Source organism: Microcebus murinus, chromosome 7 (genome assembly GCF_040939455.1).
Source record: "Microcebus murinus isolate Inina chromosome 7, M.murinus_Inina_mat1.0, whole genome shotgun sequence".
NCBI classification, from domain to species: Eukaryota; Metazoa; Chordata; class Mammalia; order Primates; family Cheirogaleidae; genus Microcebus; species Microcebus murinus.
This window is the reverse complement of record NC_134110.1, coordinates 20,603,319-20,623,584: the sequence shown is the minus strand read 5'-3', so window position 1 is coordinate 20,623,584 and position 20,266 is coordinate 20,603,319. Positions and strand designations below refer to the sequence as shown.

The 20,266-nt window shown below is 45.9% G+C and overlaps 1 long non-coding RNA gene and 1 pseudogene across 9 annotated transcripts in view; one reads left to right on the top strand and one right to left on the bottom strand.

Moving 5' to 3' along the window:
• LOC105871321 (uncharacterized) overlaps nt 1-20,266 on the bottom strand; it is a 139,270-nt gene that overhangs the window by 52,834 nt on the left and 66,170 nt on the right. For 8 of the 9 annotated variants that reach the window (XR_012920102.1, XR_012920098.1, XR_012920106.1 and 5 more), the window contains one exon: nt 13,344-13,423. The exons of the other annotated variant lie outside the window; for it this stretch is intronic. This is a non-coding gene — a long non-coding RNA (uncharacterized LOC105871321). The remainder of the gene's footprint in view (nt 1-13,343; nt 13,424-20,266) is intronic. 9 annotated transcript variants of the gene reach the window in all.
• Nucleotides 14,840-19,092, top strand: LOC105871320 (ribosome biogenesis regulatory protein homolog; annotated as a pseudogene).

The window sequence follows — 20,266 nt, the reverse complement described above, 5'->3', positions numbered from 1 at the left end:
CTGTAGAATTAAAATGTCTTAATTACTAAAATTTTTTCAAAGATTTCAACAAGATACAGTTGTCTTTTAATCACTCAAAGAACAAATCCTTGTACAAAGAAAATAATATGCTGAATATGATTATGATTCCTATCACTAACATTTCTCAATCTTGGCTTCTAATGTCCAGAAGTCATATCATCCAAAAAGCCTGTAGTGTTATTGTGCAGATGGACTGATAAACAACATGGCAAAATGGGGCTTTCTGGTATATGTGAGGCACAGGCACCTATCATTGAAGAAGTAGTTAATGACATGCAAAATGTGACTGGGTAATGAGGTATGTGATTTTGAAGACAGAAATGGATAAGAGTCCCTGGAGTTGAAGCAGGTGCACCTGTTTGCAACAGTAGCTGGAAAAAGAAGACTTTGCTATTCTCTCTCTACATGTCCACTTATCTCCTGAGGCCAAGGTATTGTTCTTATGTTGTTGTTTCTTTGTTTTTGTTTTATGCCAAATAAATATTGTTTAGAAAAAATTCATTTTGAAATAACATTTGATTTACAGAACCATGTATGAATTGTGCAGAGTTTCACATGCCCTTCAACATTCAAGAATATCAACAGGTTATAACAGTCTATTCATGAAAACTAAGGAATTGAGAGTGGCATAAAACTATCAGCTGATCTACAGATTTTCTTCACATTTTACCAGGTATTCTAAAAACTATTACATTTACCGACAGATATATAAGTAATTAGTTGCTGTATAACAAACTACCACAGAGCTTAGTGTCTAAATATTACACATATATTACTTATAGTTGCTCTGTGTTAGGAATTCAGATGTAGATGAGTTAAAGATGGAATTTAAATTTAAGGCTCATCTGGAAAAGTGTCATCCCCTTTCTAGCACACATGACTACTGTAAGGATTCAATTGTCTGCACAGGTTGAGAAGACTTCACTGCTGAATTATTCCAAGCCTTTAACAGCTAATACCAATCTATCACACATTTTTGAAAAACATTTAAAAGACAACAATAACAGTGGAGAGAGGTCATTCCCCAATGTATGAGTTAATTTATCCTCATACCACAACTAGACCAAAACATTTCAAGAAAAGAAAATTAAGATCAATATGTTTTATGAATATAGGGGAATAATCTTTGAGGAAATATCAGCAAAACAAATCAACAACATATAAAAAGTATTATATACTACGACCAAGGCTATTTTCCTCAATAATGCAAATTTGGTTCAAATACAATATAATTAGTGCCATGGACTACATTAAGAGAATACAGGACTAAAATCACATGATCATTTCAAAATAGAATAAGCAGAATAAGCACTTGACAAATCCAAAGCTCATCCCTGGTAAAAAGACACAGCAAATTAGGCCTATAAGGAAACTTTCTCCAATTTAAAGGCCATCCATGAACAACTTATAAATAACATTATCATATATCACAAAGGCTCAATACTTTCTCCAAGATTAGAAACAAGACAAGGATGTCCACTCTTGCCACATCTATTCAACATTGTATTGGAGGATGTAGCCAAGACAATTAGTGTAGAAATAAATGTAAGACATTCATATTGGAAAGGAAATCACCTCCACTCCCTCTCTCTCCCAGTCCAACCTGGACTCGATTAAAAAGCTCACAAAATCACTCTAGGGTTCCTCCTATCTCTGACATTCTGGTCTCACGGGTCTTCCTTTGCTGAAACCAAGCTGAGAGACAGACACTGGACCGAGACTCAGATCTTCCCTTTGCTGATTTCTGTCACCGCAATGGCAAATGGTCTGAAATTGCCTATGTCCAAGACATTTTTACCCTCCACTCTCACTCTGCAAAAACTATAATCCAACTCAAATCTTCCTGCTACGCTCTAGGCCTTCCCCCACCCCTTCTCCTCTACTCTGGACCAACTTAAAACCTCAGATCCTGACTCTTGCCATCTCAGCTCTCCCTCGTACAGGTCTCCTCAACAAGAACTCCCTTAGCCTAATCCTCAACCTACTCCCTGCCCTCATCCCAGCCCCTCTACTGTATGATCTCATTCTGCTCAAGTCCTGGGGGCTGGAGTGGAAAACATTATGCAGGTACATGTCCCTCTTATTTAACACAATCTTATGATCTCACCTGACATAATCTCTACACTATTCTGGCCTCTATCCCCTGAAGAAAAGGAGATTTTTTGGCTTATTGTCTAGGCATATGGCAATAAAATCCATAGACGTCCCCTGTCCAGCCAGTGAGGACAGTCACTGTCCCTAAAGCAGGCCTATTATGGGATTATGAAGTAGGAACTTTTGAGAAAACTTTACTCCTCAACATACATTTTATCTCCCAGTTCGAGTCTGACATCAGTACAAGCTCCAAAAAATTAAACGAAGGCCTTCAAACCCTACAAAATAATCTCCTAAACCTGTCCTTCAAGATCTTTAATAATCAAGATGGGGAGAGGTGAAGAAAAATGAGAGTGGGACTGACTACAGCCCTTAAAACAGAAAAATACTTTTCAAATTGTGGCTGCTCTGTAAAGGAGTTTTTCCAGAGTCACTCAAAAGGCCCCAGGCAAATAGATGACAAGGCCACACCCTTCTACAGGAACTGAGCCATGCCTTCACTAAGACTCCAGGTCTCTAGAGTAAAATGTCCCAGGAAATGGGCTCAGTCAGGACTGTGCCCCCTCTGACAAAAGAAAGGCACTAGAAAAGCAAGTGTTCTCTTCCTAAAATGGGAGATCACACCTGCATTCGGGAACTGGCCGCCCCTCCATGAACGGACATCCTCCATACCCACAGACCCGCTGAAACTGCTTCAGTCTGACAGCAAGTAAGGTTTCGGAACAGACTTAACTTCAACACACTAGAATGGCTGAGCCTTAGGTAACTCTGGCACAGCACCTACCTGCCAGCAGTAAAACTCGCTAGACAGCTTCTTAAAGGGACCACAGCACTTAGAGCCCAGAGACTAGATTTTACTCAAGGATTCCCAGAACAAATTAAACCTCTTTCAACTTTTTAAAATAATTCTCTCACTACTTCTACCACTACAGCTAAGCTTCTGAAAATCCTGTCCGAGAGTCATTTCTCAGAACTCAAACCTATAGGCTCTCCAGAACCTGCTACCACCCATGGTGAGCTCCCTGAAAGTCCAGCCAATCACGGATAATCACAGAATCCAGATTCTGAAAACAAGCTGTGATATACATGACTCCTTATCATGCTTTGCCTCTTTTTTATGTCTCCTGTTGATAAGAAATACCCCCATCTATTACCTGGTACATCAGCCACCTGGGACTCACACCCCTCATGGAAGACCCTCATCAATACAATACTAACATAGTACCTGGTACATCAACATAATACTAACCTATTACCTGGAGCATCAGCATAATACTAACCTATTACTTGACACATAGACTTACCTATTACCTGGTACATTACCCACCTGAGACCCTACCCATCAGACCACCCCAATTTAATAAACGTGGGAAAAATTGGGTAGACAGGGCTCAGAATTTGGTGGTGAGACCCCTCTGAGCCTGTTGGTGAATAGACCTTGATTCTCTGACCCTCCGTGTGCTGCTCACTTTGTCCTCGAAACCACCCACAGTAACACTTGCTATAACATTTTGGTTACCTGACCAGGAAAACCAACCGTGCTGGCCCCTTGAAGGCATCAGTTGAGCAGTGACTGGCAGGACCTCAGACACATAAGTGAACTGGCGCTAACCACCATTTTGCACAATACCTTCGCTTGTTGGGAGATTCCACGAGGGGAGCTCCCAAACTATCCTGGACGTGCTAGAGGGACAGACAAGTCAAATGAAGTCTGGATGCATTGAACCTGGTAAGGTCCTGGGACCCATCTGAGTCAGGCCCACCAGAAGACAGAAGAGACATTGGGTACAGTGGCTCATGCCTATAAACCTAGCACTCTGGGAGGCTGATTGGGTGGATCATTTGAGCTCAGGGGTTCGAGACCAGCCTGAGCAAGAGCGAGACCCCATCTCTACTAAAAACAGAAAGACAATTAGCTGGACAACCAAAAAAATATATAGAAAAAATTAGCCAAGCATGGTGGCTCATGCCTGCAGTCCCAGATACTCGGGAGGCTGAGGCAGTAGGATTGCTTGAGCCCAGGAGTTTGAAGTTGCTGTTAGCTAGGCAGATGCCACGACACTCTACCCTGAGCAACAGGGTGAGACTCTGTCTCGAAAGGAAAGGAAAGAAAGAAAGAAGACGGAAGAAGAGCTTGATCACCTCCTGAGTGCAGGAAATTCCCAGGGCAGGAATGTGTAACCTCTGCCTGTCTGAATGAACGAGTGAAGAGTAACTGTTTGTGGTTCCATGGCTACATCTAAGGAATTTGAGTGGGTCCTCACCCGCGATTCTGCAGTGGCGTCCCATGGCATAACAATGATTCACTCCTCTAAAGGGAGCAACCAGGCCCAGGGTTTATACGGGTACAGCTTCACAAAGATGTGCCTAAGTTCCCACGAGGGATGCAACCAGGTAGACACTTGAGAGAAACCCCCTTCTGTGAAGAGTAACTGTGGTTCCATGCTTACAGCTATGGAACCTGAGTGCATCCTCATCTTGGATTGTGTGGCAGCGGCGTACAGCATAATGGCCATTCACTCTCCTAAGGGGAGTGACCAGGCCCAGGGTTTATACGGGTAAACCTTCACCAAGATGCACCTAAGTTCCCACGAGGGATGCAGCCAGGCAGACACCTAAGAGAACCACCCCTCTTGTCTGTTAAGCTGCAACAATGTTCCAGGGGCTAGGATAGGTAGCTTAGAATCTAAGCCTACAGTCCTTAAATGCATGTTAAAGAACTTTAAGAAGGGTTTCAGAGGAGATTATGGCATTGCAATGAGTCCCAGTAGACTGAGGACCCTCTGTGAACACGAATGGCCCACATTCAGGATTAAACGGCCCCCAACGGGATCTTTACACCTCCCCACCGTGCAAACAGCTTGGAGAATCATGACCAGGCCTTCCAGTCACCCCAACCAATTCCCTTACGTAGTTTCATAACTAGAGATTGCTCAGACCATGCCCCCTTGGGTCTGGTTCTATGCTAATAAGGTACAGAGCAAGATTTTTGTGGTCCAAAGCACCAGAGACTCCAAACTGTCCAAACTCATCTATGAAGAATCTCCTAAAGAGGATCCACCACCACTGCCCTACAACCCTACCATGACACCTCCTGAAGTATCCCCGAATCCAACAGACACCTCGCCACTGTCAGTCTCCACAATGCCAGTTCCAGACCAACCAGGTGCCAACATTCCCATCACCCGCTGGCTATGGTAAGCTCTGGCACCAACTTCAGCCCTCCAGGTGCCCCTGCGTGAGGTGTGAGGTCCCATGAAGGTTAGGGACAATGGGTCCGTTTAGCCAGGACAGCCAATCCTATACTACAAGCCTTTGTCGACCACTGACCTTCTGAACCAGAAGCACCACACCCTGCCATACTCCAATAAACCTTAGACCTTCATTGACCTCCTGGAATCCATCTTTCAAGGCCACTTGGGAAGATTGCCACCAGCTCCTTCTGACCCTTTTTAACATGGAAGAATGATGTTGGATTGTAGCTGGGACCCAAACATGGCTCCAAGACAAGGCTCCAGCAGGGACCTTGGGTGTGGAACAGTGGGCACCACCTGAGACCAAGCTGGACTCAGATTTCAACTCTCCCAGCAGTTGAGACGCACTTGGAAGGTATCAGGAAGCTCTCCCACGAGGAAGCCAGAAAACCAACCAACATGAACAAAGTCTCTCTAATCACCCTGGAGGAATCACTGAGTAAATTCTACAAGCACCTTTGTGAGGCCTACTGAGACTACACACCTTTTGACACAGAGGCAGCCGAAAATCAGCAAATAGAGAATGCTGCATTTGTTGAGCAGTCCTAAACTGATATCTGACAGAAACTACAGAAACTTGACAGGTTTGCAGGAATGAACAGGACGCAGCTAATGGAAGTGGCCCAGAAAAGATCTATATTAATCTAGATCAGACCAACCAGAAGGAGAATGCCAAGAAAATGAAATACAAAGCCACTCTCCTGGCCACTGCCCTCGGAAGACCTTACGCAGCCAAGAAACATGGCCTGCTATGGGAGGGAGGACCCAGGAGACAAGGGACCCTGAAGCCTGACCAGTGTGCCTACTGTAAGGAGCTTGGTCACAGGAAGCATGAATGCCCCAACAAAAGAAACCACCAAAGAGGAACTTGCCCAGGGGCTTCCAGTCAGAGCCAGAGACCCAGGACCTTATTGATCTACCTGGGGTCGACTCGGAATAGGACCAACTGGGTTCCCTGACTTTTGGCCCCCGGGAGCCTCTGATCATAATGGAAGGGGAGGGGGGTTGGACAATAACATTAATGGTCACACTGGGGCAGAACTCTTGGTGGTAAAAACCCTGGTGGCTCCATTTACTAGGCAGAAAACCACCATCGTGGGAGCCACTGGAACTCAAGATGCTAGACCCTTCTGCCAATCCCGAATATGCCAGATGGGGGGGGGCATCAGATAAGACATGAATTTCTATACATACTATACTGCACCATTCCCCTCCTAGGTCAAGATCTCCTGAGCAAACTGGAAGCCCAGATCACCTTCAACCCAGAGGGACCATGAGCCTCACGCTTGGCTCCCCAGAGACTCTCATAACGGTGGTCACCCTGTTTGTTCCGGGAATTGCAATGGAAGCTATATGATGAGTCCAAAGAGGAACAGAACCCACCTAACTTCCAGCAGGATTTTCCATCAGTATGGGTAGAGGACAACAGCCACCACTCCGGGTCTTGCACACCAACATATACCCCTGGTGATTGAGATGAAACTGGGGGGGACAGCCGACCAGCAGATGACAGTACCCCATTCCCAAGGAGGCTCAAGAGGGAATTCAGGAACACATTGATAGGCTCAAGTGGGACGGGATTTTGGTGGAGTTCAAATCACCATGGAACACTCCCCTCCTGCGAGTCAAAAAGTCCAATGGAGGTGGATACCAGCCTGTCAAAAACCTAAGACTGATTAATGAAGCTATAGTGACTCTCCACTCAGTGTTACTGAATCCATATGCCCTCCTGGGCCTCATTCCTCTTCATGTTGCCTTGATCTCCTGTGTGGACTTAGAGGATGTTTTCTTCTGCCTGCGGCTCGCTCCAAAGAGCCAGCCCCTGTTTGCCTTCGAGTGGAAGGATCCTCATATAGAAGGAAAATGCAGCTGACCTGGATGTGACTACCACAGGGATTTAAAATTATACCAACTCTATTTGGTGAGCCTTTATCTGCTGACCTCATGTCCTTTCCATGAGAAGAAACCTGCTGTACATTCCTACACTACCTATATGACCTCCTAGTAAGTGCAACTGGAGAAGACTGCCACCGAGGAACCTGGTGCCTGCTCCAACTGTTCACTGACAAAGGATGAATACTCTCCTGGAAAAAGGCACAGATCTGCAGGCAACAGGTAAAGTACCTCAGATTACACATCACTCAGGGGCACCAGACACTGGGACACGAGCGGAAGCACACCATCTGTACAATTACCAGGCCAACCAGTCAGAGACAACTCAGAGAATTCCTCGAAGCGGCCACATTCTGCCACATCTACATCCCTGGTTTCTTCCTAAATGCCAAGCCTCTGTAAGAATCCCTATGTGAGCCTAAAAACAAAGAATTGTAATGGCCCAGGAGTCAGGAAAGGGCTTTCTAGGAAATAAAAGACCTACTAAAAAGAGCCCCCACACTAGGGCTACCGGACCTCACCAAAGAGTTTAACCTGTTTGTACATGAGAAGTAACATGTTGCTCTGGGGTTTTGACTCAAACTGGGGGCCCATGGGAGAGACCAGTGTATTACTTGTCAAAACAACTGGATCCAGTAGCAGCAAGATGGCCACCTTGCCTCCATGCAATGGTGGCCACCATCTTCCTAGTGAAGGAAACAAACAAACTCATACTGGGACAAAACCTCCATGTCTGAGTCCCTCATACAGTAATATCTCTAACGAACACCTCAGGGCATTGGTAGCTCTCAAGCAACCGGTTAGCACAATACCAAGGACTGGTATGAGAAAACCCCTGGGTCACCCTGGAGACTGTGGGGACACTGAACTCTACACAGATGGCAGTAGTTTCGTCCAGAATGGGAAATGACTGGCGGGTTTTGTAGTCACCACAGTTGATGAGATCTTCATGTCAGCTCCTTTGCCCCAAGGGTGGTCAGCACAAAGGGGGGAGATATGAGCCCACATCCAAGCCCTCAGGCATGCCCTGCCCTTGGTAAGAAGTCAAACATAAATACAGATTCTAAGTATGCCTTTGCCAAAATACATATCCATAGGGCAATATACAGGGAGAGAGAACTGCTGACTGAAGGTGGAAAGACGATCAAACATATGGATGAATCTTCCAACTGCTGAAGGCAGTTTGGGAGCCAAAAGAAACTGTAGTCATCCACTGTTCAGGGCATCAAAAGGGCACAGATCTAATTGCCACCAGCAATCACCTGGCACACCAACCATCAAAAATGCAGCCAACCAAGGATGTTCAGAGGACAACACTCCAATCCAGAGCCAAATCTTGTTGGCACCTGAGTAGCCCGAAAAACCAAGATATACCCCAAAAGAGAATGAGTGGTCAGAGCAGGAGAAGGCCAAGAAGGATGCAGATGGGTGGCGGTACCTATGGAACCATACATCTTTATCCCCAATAAAATAGCAAATGTCATTTTCTCCCAAGATCACAACCTGACTCACTTAGGGAAAACAACCTTCATGCAGCTACTCACAGGGTACTACTACATCCTCAAACTTACATCCTCTGCTACAGCAGTCAATGCCCGCTGCCAGACCCGTGCTAAAAACAATGCAGTTGTCAGCCAGAGACCCGCCACAGGAATTCACTACACTGGAATCTCTCCATTCGAGGATGTGGAAATTGATTTCACAGAAGTAAAACCATGTTGGGGCTATAAATACCTTCTGGTAGTGACATGCCCCTTCTTAGGCTGAGTTGAAGCAGTCCCTAACCAGACCAAAAATGTCAGGGAAATGGCAAAGTTTCTATGGAAAGAAATCATCCCCAGGTACGGTCTGCCACTCTCCTTTGGCAGTGACAACAGACCAAGCATCATTGTGGAGGTCATGCAAACCTTCACCATGGCATTAGGAATCAAATGGAAACTACATACAGCCTACAGGCCACAGAGTTCAGGTAAAGTTGAGGGCATGAACTGGACCCTCAAGACCACTGTAGTGAAGCTATGTCAGGAAACACAATTACCCTGGGTAGACATGCAAAGCCTAGCCCTGTGCAGAGTCAGGTGTGCACCAGGGACCCTACGATACTCACCCTTTGAAATCCTGTTTGATAGATCTCCCCCACTCATCAGGCAATTAAGGGGCAACAGTAGATAACTAGGGGACTTGAATAGAAACACACACCTCCAAGCCTTAGGCAAAACTATGTACCATATCCACCACACCATCCTAGAAAAAGACCCTATCACCCTGGGTCTCCCTGTCCACTGCCACCAACCTGGGGATCTAGTCTGGGTAAAGGACTAGAAAAGAACACCCCTAGGGTCCACCTGGAAGGGTCCCCATACTGTGATACTAGTTACTCCTACTGCTATTAGAGTTACAGGTATCATTCCATGATTCATCACTCCAGGGAGAAAAAGGCTGAACCAGACAATGAAACTGATCTCTGGACTGCACATCAGGACCAGCAGAACCCACAAAAGATCCAGCTTAACCATCTCCCGATGAGAACAGCCACACCCAGGACTGAACAGAAGTAAATGGGATCACTGACCCTGCCCCTCATTGGGCTTATAGTGACCTTACTGAGGATGGGACTCTTCTCGGTAGCTCTGGGAGATTGGACTGGACTGCAGAGTACATCTCTGACTGTGGTATTTTGGCTCATTACAGGATGTCTATTCCTGCCTCAGTCCCTACCTTCCTCCTAGTTGGGGCACTCACCCTAACAACTATGCAGAAAACCCCTGCCCTGAGGCTTGTTATGCTAGGATTTGGATTCCCTCCATTAATGGGATTCCTTGAGGCTTCTGGACCACAGGAGATTTCACAGTCCACACCTGCATGCCAAAGACACATTATAGTCAGGCTCAGGTGTGCCACAGAAAGGGAAAGAAATATTGGACCACCATCATTACAGGTTATATTCGAATCTGTACAGCCCCAAAAGGCAAACCAGCCTGTTGGACTCACTATACCCACTGGAGATGTCTGATGAGGAGGAGTCCAAGACCAGGCTAGAATCCAACAAGTTGAAGACACAAAGGCTCAGCTGCTATCAAGATAGCCTCAGTAACAGAGTCAACTTATAAGAGGCAAGATCTTACTGGCATATGAAAGATCACTGAAACCCTGGATACCTCTCCCCTAACAACCTGGTTCCTTAATATGACCCTCCAGCCCCTACCCAATCTTACTTCATGTTGGGTCTGTTCACCTCTCCAGAAATGGGTCTATATTGGGGTCCCTATGCCTCCATGCTGGAACTCCAGGATCTTGATCCCAGGCCCAAACAAAACATCCCTGGCGGGCCCAGTAGCATACAATGTCCTCTTAGCCATAACTTCCCACCTGAATATCACTTGCATTACTAATGGAGGAGAGAATGAAATATTGGGATTCATATCAGGTGAGCTCTGCACAAATAACCAAACCTTACCCAGTAATGCCACTGTCACGTTTTCCCGGGATGGCATATTCTTTCTTTGTAGAGAAATAGCCTACCTCTGCCTCCCAGGAAACTGGACCCGGACCTGAACCCAGGTCTTCCTTTGCTAGGGAAATAGAAAATTCCATTTAACAAAACTCCTCCCCCCCATAAACATTCTTCTATGTAACCGTAAACAGCTGCCACTCTTGCTTCTGTAAAGTGCGTACAGCAACTTCTATGATAAGATAAAGCAGAAAGAAATTCTATAGAAAATCTGTACCAGGAACTAAGGTTGCTCAAGACCCTGCCACCGCTAAAGATGACAACCTTGCAACTGTGCCCACACCCTCCTTAAACAAAATGTATAAAAGACTGCTACACTTTTGTTCAGGGCTCAGAATTTGGAGGCTGGATTCCTCTGAGTCCCCTGGTATAATAAAACCTGGTTCTTTCCACTTTGCTCAGTTTGTTTTCCATCAGTTCTACTGTAACATCTTAGTTCCCTCACTGGGAAACCCTACTGTGCTGGTCCCTTGAAGCCATTGGCTCAGGACATGAGTGGTGGTCGGCTGGCCTTAGCAACCCTGATGGAGCCGGTGTCATCCGCCTTTTGTGGAAATTTCCCTGTTCTTTGGGGTTCCACCAACCGCCGGGCCCTGGACCCACCCAGATGAAGGTAAGGGTACAGACTATCAACCAGAAGACTTCGGACACGGTAAGGTCCCTGGACCCGTCCGTCAGGCCCGTCCTATGGATGGAAGAGGAGCTTGATCACCTCCTACAGGTAGAGGTTCCCCAGGAGGGAATGTTTTAACCTCTTTAGTGTGACTGCCTGTGTGAATGTGTAGGGTTCCGCAGCCACGCGGCTACAGAACTTGACTGGGTCCTCACCTGTGTATCTGTGGCAGTATCATACAGAATAATGGTGACCCACTCTCCAAAAGGAGGTGATCTGGTCTGGGACTTATATGGGTGCACCTTAGCCAAGATATACATAAATCCTGATGAGGGGAGAAGCCACATGGACAACTGAGAGACTCCCCACCCTTGTGTGACACCACTCATGGGCTCACCATGGGAGGGAGAGAGTCCAAGCCCACAGTTCTGAGGTGCATGTTAAAGAATTTCAATAAAGGGTTCTCAGAAGATTACAGAATTAAGATGACTCTTAATCATCTTTGTACCCTCTGTGATGTTAAGTGGCCCTCCTTCAGAGTCATGTGGCCCAATAATGGGTATACTTGATGTCCCAACTGTCTGGGCAGTTTGGAAAGCGGTTACCAATACACCAGGACACCCAGACCAGTTCCCATATATTGATTCTTGGCTGGAAACAGCCCAGACTCTGCCTCCTTGGTTTTGGTTCTATACAGAAAAGGGTCAGAGCAAGGTTCTCTTCGTCCAGAGGGCTGGAGGAACTAGAAATGGAACAAGTCCCAAGAGCTCAGGTCTTAAGACTATTCATGAGGAACCCCCAGAAGATGAACTAGTCCTCCCTCCACCATATAATCCCACTGACCCCACTCCAGGGCCACCACCACCTACAGCCCCGGTCACACCACCACCTTCAGTCTTGCCACCTCGAATGCCAGAAACGCCCACCAAAGGGATCCCAGTAGCCCACCGTCTCCACTCCACCCAGAATCCTATTCCAGTTGCCAGTCTGGGAGGTCCGAGGCCAGCCTCACGTTGCAGATGATGGAACTGTCCAGCCCGGACAGCCAGTCCTCTACTACCACCCCTTCTCTACCACAGGCCTTCTAATTTGGAAACAACATACTCCCTACTATTCTGAAAAGCTGCAGGCCATGACAGACCTCCTGGAGAGCATTTCCCAGGCCCATCAACCAACTTGGAAGGACTGCTGACAGCTACTCCTGACACTCTTAAGACAGAATAACGATACAGAATCACCTCGGGTGCCCGGTAATGGATTTAAGACCACGTGCCAGTGGGGGTCCTCGACATGGAACTATAATAGGGGTTACTGGGGACCAAGTTGCTCGACCCTTCTGTCAAGCCTGAACTTGCCAGATGGGGGAACATAAAGTGTCATATGAATTTCTATACCTTCCAGACTATCTAATCCCTCCGCTGAGGCGAGATCTCCTACACAAATTAGGAGCCCAGATCACCTTCCATCCGGAGGGTTCAGCCAATCTCTCACTCCAGGCCCCGGGATCCCTCATGATGGCAGTCACAGTCCCAAGAGAGATGGAGTGGTGACTCTACAGTGGCCATACCAAGGGGGGAAATCCCCCAGAATTCAAACAGGGCTTCCCAGCAGTATGGGCGGAGGACAATCCCCCCAGCTTGGCACACCTATGGGCACCAGTGATAGTAGAAATAAAATCAGGAGCCCAGTCCATAAGAAAATGACAACATCCTATTGTAAGGAAGCATGGGAGGGAATCCAAAACCACCTAGGCAAATTTCAACAGGAAGGCATCTTATTAGAATGCGAGTCTCCCTCGAACACTCCTTTGCTCCTGGTGAAGAAACTGGACAGGACTTATTGGCTGGTTCAGGACCTACAAATAGTTAATGAAGCTACAGTAACTCTTCATCCAGCAGTGCCCAATGCCTATACCCTTCTGGGACTCATTCCAATGGATGAGGAGTGGTTCACTTGCCTGGATTTAAAGGATACTTTCTTCTGCCTGTGTGTGGCTCCAATAAGTCAGTCCCTTTTTGTCTTTGAATGGGAGGACCCCTGCACCAGAAGGAAAAGACAGTTAACCTGGATACTACTGGATTGCCACGAAGTTTCAAAAACTCACCAACTCTGTTCAGAGAAGCACTAATGGTGGACCTGGCTTTGTTCCCAAGAGAAAAATATAATTTCACTGTCCTGCAATATGTAGTTGATCTTCTCCTGGCATGCCAGACCAAGGAAAGTTGTCTTCAGGCCACTCGAGCTCTGCTCCAGTTACTCACAGAGAAAGGATACAAAGTCTCTTGGGAAAAGGCCCAAACTTGCAGGAGAAAAGTCAAATATCTGGGCTTCCATGTCTCTCAAGGGCAGAGAGCCCTCGGACATGAACAAAAACATACAATCTGTACCATCCCAAGACCCAACAATGGAGACAACTCCAAGAGTTCTTGGGGGTGGCAAGATTCTGCCACATCTAGATCCCGGATTCTCATACTTGGCAAAGCCACTCTATGAAGCCCTGCGAGGACCAGAGCCCAAGGAGTTGGAATGGACAGAGGAACAAGAAGAACTCTTCAGAGCCTTAAAAACATTCCTGCAAAGGGCTCCAGCACTAGGACTGGCAGACCCCACTAAGGACTTCAATCTATTCGTACATGAATGAGAACATGTGGCAATAGGGGTCTTGACTCATACTGTGGGACCATGGAAAAGACCTGTGGCATATCTGTCCAAGCAATTAGACTCAGTTGCATGTGGGTGACCTTCATGCCTCCAGGAACTGGCAGCCACAGTGTCCTTAATCAAGAAACCTGACAAATTCACCTTGGGACAGTGAATCCACATGCAAATTCTACACACTGTTATACAACTCCTCAATAACATAGGACACCGGTTTCTAGCAGCTGCTTTCTAGCAGCTGAGTAGCCCAACATCAGGGACTGTTATGTGAAAATTCACAAATAACCCTTGAAGCTATGTGGACCTTGAGCCCAGCTACCCCCTGCCCATTGATCCAGGACTCCCAGACCACAATTTCTTTGAGATAATAGAAAAAGTACATGCCAGCAAGCCAGGCTTCAAAGACAGCCCCCTGCCAGATCTAGAATTGGAACTTTTCATGGATGGCAGCAGTTATGTCATGGAGGAGAAGTGGAGGGCAGGCTATGCAGTCATAACACATGACAAAGTAATCATGGCAGAATCACTGCCAACCAGATGGTCTTCACAAAATGAAGAGCTATGGGCCCTGATCCAAGCCCTGAAACATGCAATGAAAAAAAGAACGAATATTTACACTGACTAAAAATATGTGTGGAGCACCCTATATGTCCATGGAGCCCTCTATAAGGAAAGAGGGCTGCTTAAGGTGGGAGGCAAAGAAATCAGAAACAAAGAAGAAATCCTCCAACTACTAGAAACCATGTGGAACCAAAGGAAATTGCAGTCATTCACTGCTGGGGACATCAAAAGGGGATGGACCCAGTGGCTACTAGTAACCGCCTGGCCGACCAGACAACTAAAAATGCAGCTAATCAAGACACCCCCGAAAATGACCCCCAAGGTATCAATCAGTCAAATCCTCCTGCCACCAGTGTGGCCAGAGAAACCAAATTATGCACTAGAAGACCAGTGGGCAGAACAAGAAGGTGCTACGAAAGATGAACGGGGATGGTGGTCCTGTCAGACAACCAAGTCTTTATCCCTGGGAAGCTAGCATATCTAATTGCTTCCCAATATCACATTTTGTCCCACATGGGGAAAACAGCCCTTACCAATTTACTCAACAAATATTACTATATTGTCAGGCTTCCACCCCCTGCTACCATCTGTGCTCAGTGCCAACTCTGAGCCAAGAACAATGCGGCAACATGACCCAGGCCCACCCCAAGCATCCAGTACACAGGAACTTCCCCCTTTGACTATGAAGAAATTGACTTTACTGAAAATAAAACCATGCAGGGGATACAAGTACCTGCTGGTTATGGTATGCACTTTCTCAGGTTGGGTCAAGGCCATCCCCACTCGGACCGAAAATGCCAGAGAGTTAGAGGTATCACACTTTGGATCCATCACTCTTGAGTGAAAAAGGCTGCACCTAACAACCATGGATTCCTGGACAGTGCAGCAGAAGCAAGAAGATCCGCTAAAACTTCACCTGCATCGAAGACCTGCTGAGGCCATGACACCAAGAATTGTGTTTGGTGAATGAATCAGCTGGTTCTAGACATTGTCACTGGACTTTTGGCCTTACTACTAGGAATCCAACTCTATACAGTGACTCCTAAAGACTGGACAGTGGGGGGGGGAGTAGCATTTACTATATGATATTGGGCTACAACAGGATGTTTCTTCTGCCTCTGGCAATCACTCTAACCCTCTCAAGCTTATCTACCAGAGCACACCCAGCATGCCAGTGCATAACAGGGAAGTTCTGCATCCAAATGCCATCCAGCCTCAGGTACTGCCATGGCATTGGATTTGTTGCCAATATCCTTATGCCAGCCAGATGCTATAGAGTAGCTACCTCATGTACTCAGAAAGGAAAAACCTACTGGACTGGAATCATCACTGGGGATCTAGCCATATATCAGTCTCCATGCATAAAAAAGGGCGCACTAGACATAATACACCCATATGGGAATGTCAGATAGCAGAGGAGTCCAAGATAAGGCAGCAGAAAACTGGAACAAACAGGTCAGAACATAAATCATTAAAATAGCCTCAATCAACCTTACACCACTATACAACTGCCCTGATCTCAGTGGTGTATGAAAACTCACAGACCCTATTGAAACATCCCCACTAATTACTAAGTTTTTAAACGTAACCCTCCAGGCCCTACCCAACCATACCTCATGCTGGATCTGTCTTCCACTTCAAAAACGGGTTTATGTTAGAATCCCAGTACCCTCAGAGTAGAGTTACAATAATAGCAGACTAAAAACAGAGACTAATTGGATTGCTCTCCAAAGGCCAGCAGCCAACAATGTCAGAATAGCTGTGGCCCAAAACCAGAATATTACATGTTAAAGCCAGATACAAGGTAATGTCACAGTGGGAGAGGTTCCTGGGGAAATTTGTACACAAAACATATCATCTCCTCTGGTAATTATATAACCTGTGCCCCTAGAGGAATCTTCTTCCTCTGTAGAAACCAGGTTTACTCCTGCCTCCTAGACAACTGGACAGAAAGATGTCCACAAGTCTTCCCCACATCGAACATATCTGTTTTCAATAATGAAGAATTAGCAATAGCCTTAAGCCCTCACCCAAAGACTTTTCAGAAGTGAGCCCTCCTAGCCTGCCTCCTAATAGGGGGAAGAATCACCACCGAAATAGAAACCGGAGTAGTTGGTTTAGGACATTAAATGTTTATAAACATTAAATGTTTATTACAAACCATCTAAATAACTAAATTAAGACATGGAACGAGTAGCAGACAAGGTTCAGATAGGGAATTGACAATTATCCTGGAGCACATTGCAGTGCCAGCAAGAAAAAGAACACTAAAGAACAACATAACCAACCAAATAAAATCAAACAGCAATGATAATGCATAATATTGGTTTGCCAGTTGTAAAAAATGTCCCACACTAATGTAAGAGGTTTATAATAAAACTGTTAAGTAGTGCTTAGCAGACAGAGTTCTTCACCTCTTTCTCTGGGAGCAGAGAACCGGGAGGTCACCTTTACTTCACCATTTTTCCTCCCAGACTAATGGCCAACAAACATATAAAAAAGTGATCATTCCTTCGCTGTTTACTTCCCAAAAAAGAAAAAAAAAAAAACAAAACAAAACAAAAAAAGTGATCAACATCTCTAATCATTAGGGAAATGTAAATCAAAACTACAACGAGATCACCTAACTCCAGTGAGAATGGCCTCTATAAAAAGTACCAAAGAAACAAATGCTGGTGTGGATGTGGAGAGATAGGAACACTCATACACTGCTGGTGGGACCGCAAATTAGTACAACTCCTGAGGAAAGTAATTTGGAGATACCTCAAAGAGCTAAAAATAGAAATACCATTTGATTCAGCAATCCCACTACTAGGCATCTATCCAAAGGAAAAAAAGACACTCTATAATGAAGAAATCTGCACTCAAATGTTTATAGCAGCACAATTTACAATTGCAAATATGGAACTAGTAGCAGTTCCAACAGTGACAACAACCCAAATGTCCATCAGTATATGAGTGGATTAATAAAATGTGATATATGTATACCATGGAATACTACTCAACTACAAAAAACAATGGTGATCTAGCACCTCTTATATCATCCTGGATAGAGATTGAGCCCATCCTTTGAAGTGAGCTCTCACAAGGATGGAAAAACAAGCACCACATGTACTTGCCATCAAACTGGTACTAACTGATCAACACTAAGGTGCTCACATGGTAGTAATACTTACAGGATGCCAGTCAGGTAGGGTGGGTGGGGGGTCGGTAAACCCACAGCTAATGGAGACGGGGCACACTGTATTGAGGCAGAACACACTTGTGGCCCGGTTTGAGTGAGGCAAATGTATTTCATGTAACCAAAATGTTTGTATGCCCATAATATCCTGAATTAAAATAAACAAACATATAAGAAAAACTGTTAAGTAAATCTAAAACTATTCCGGGCGTCTGCACGTGGTTGTGTTGCCGGTGCTGGGACTGCCGTAGTCCAAGAAGTAACTTCAGCTGTGGCCCCAAAGCGAGTGAGCCGAGGAACCCGAGCCATGGAGGGCCAAGCGTGGAAGAGCTGCTGGCAAAGGCGGAGCGGGACGAGGCAGAGAAGCTGCAGCGTATCACTGTGTACAAGGAGATAGAGCTAGATAGAGCTCGACCTGGGCAACCTGCTGGCTTCAGACCGGAACCCCGGAGCTGCGGTGTGGCAGCTGCCCATGGAGCGCGTGGAAGAGGCGCTGGTGGCGCGGCTGCCTGAGCCCGCCACGCGCCTGCAGCGGGAGAAGCCGGCGCCCCCTGCGACCACTTACTTGCTGGCAGCAGTTTGCGCGCCTGAAGGGCATCCGTCAGAAGAAGAAGACCAATCTGGTGCGGGGCGAGATGAGTGGCCAGTGACGGCGCGCTGGGGCTACCAGCGCACCTGGGTCAACACCAAGGAATGGCCGATTGAGGTACCAGGCGGTGCCGATCTCATGGCGGACCAGTTTCGCCAAGCGGATTCAGGCCAAGAAGGAATGGGTGGCCAAGAACGAGCTGAACCGGCTACGAAACGTGGCGCGGCCCGCATGCACCCTACCGGACACCAGAGTAAGGAGGAGCTGGGCCGCGCCATGGAGGTGGCTAAGGTCTCCACCGCCTCTGTGGGGCGCTTCGAGGAGCGCCTGCCCAAAGAGAAGGCGCCCCGGGGCTCCAGCAAGAAGAGGAAGTTTCAGCCCCTTTTCGGGGAATTTTGCAGCCCAGAAAAAAGAATCATCTGTATGTAGCTGCTTCCAGTCATGAACAGCAAAAAGCCTAGGCTGGATGTGACAAGGGCCACCAATAAGCAGATGAGGGAGGAGGAACAGGAAGAGGCCTCCAAGAGGAGGCAAATGAGCCTGAAGGGAAAAAGAAAGGAGGGCAGGCAGGGTCCTGGGGGCAAGAGGAAAAGGGGCCCGCCCAGCCAGGGAGGGAAGAGGAAGGGGGGCTTGGAAGACAAGATGAATTCCAGGCCTCCCGGCTTGGGTGGCAAGAGAAAGGGAAGACAGCACCAAGGAGGAAAGAGGAGGAAGTAATAGTTTCACGTGTTACTGTAAACCAAAAACTATATATACTGTTAACTTCTAGGAAGCGTAGGGGGATGCAGAAGGACGTGGCTGCCGCCTTGAGCTTGAAGGGACAAGATTGCCCTCCCCTCAAGAGAGTATGTAAGTGTTGGACAATTCAGTTTTTCCCGCAACCAAGACTTTGGCTGGAGAGTGAGGCTGCATTTGTGGACATAATAATTACGAAAATAATTTGGTTGAGACTGGGAATGAGTTCTAAAACAGCCATTTTTTTTCTTTCTTTTTAACTTTGGAAATGGGGTGAAGGAGAATTGGTCATATTTCAGAAATTTAAAACAGATTGATTTGTATGCTTCTGGATTATTTTTATAACAAGTTTATGTGTTTATCAAAGGGAGAGAGGAAAGACTACAAACATTTTCAAAACTGGATTGATAAGTAACTTTTTAAAGTTACTTAATAAAAGTATATGTGTGTAAAAAAAATAAAATAGAAAAGTTTATTTCTGTTTTTAAAAATTCACTGTTATGCATAATAATCAGAATATTATCCCTATTATTGTTGCCCTGTGTGTGCATCTCCCCAATTTCATCCTCACTGTTACCCTGGAGAAAGGTACTATTACTTTGAATCCCTTATTTGTCAGTCTCTCATTCTTCTTTATCCGTTTTCTAAGTTTGTATTTCTAAAAAAATATACTGTTCTGTTTTTCCTGTCTTGAAAGTTAGATAAATGTGTGTGTAGATTAATCTATAATGCTAGTCAAATTATGAGAAACCATCAGATAAATCAATATTGCGATACATCATACAAAAATCTGGTAAGTTTTTTTAAAAAATGCCAAGGTCCTGCAAAATAAGTGAAGACTGAGGACCTGCTCCAGATTGGACACAACCTGATGCGGCAGACCCTAACTAACATGGTGCCCGATGATCCCCACCTCTTAATATACAAAACTTGGTATTCTAATACCCTCCCTGTGAGTTTGGGCAGAAACCGTGACCTGCTTTGATACAACGTAATGCTATAAGGAGATAGCATGACACTTAGGTTATTATTTTACATAAGAATATGATTTCTGTCTTGCTAACAAACTTTCTTCCTTGATAGTTTGATGAATCATTCTGCCATGTGGGGGGAAGCAAAAATGAGAAGGAAATGAATGTAGCGTCTGGTCAACAGC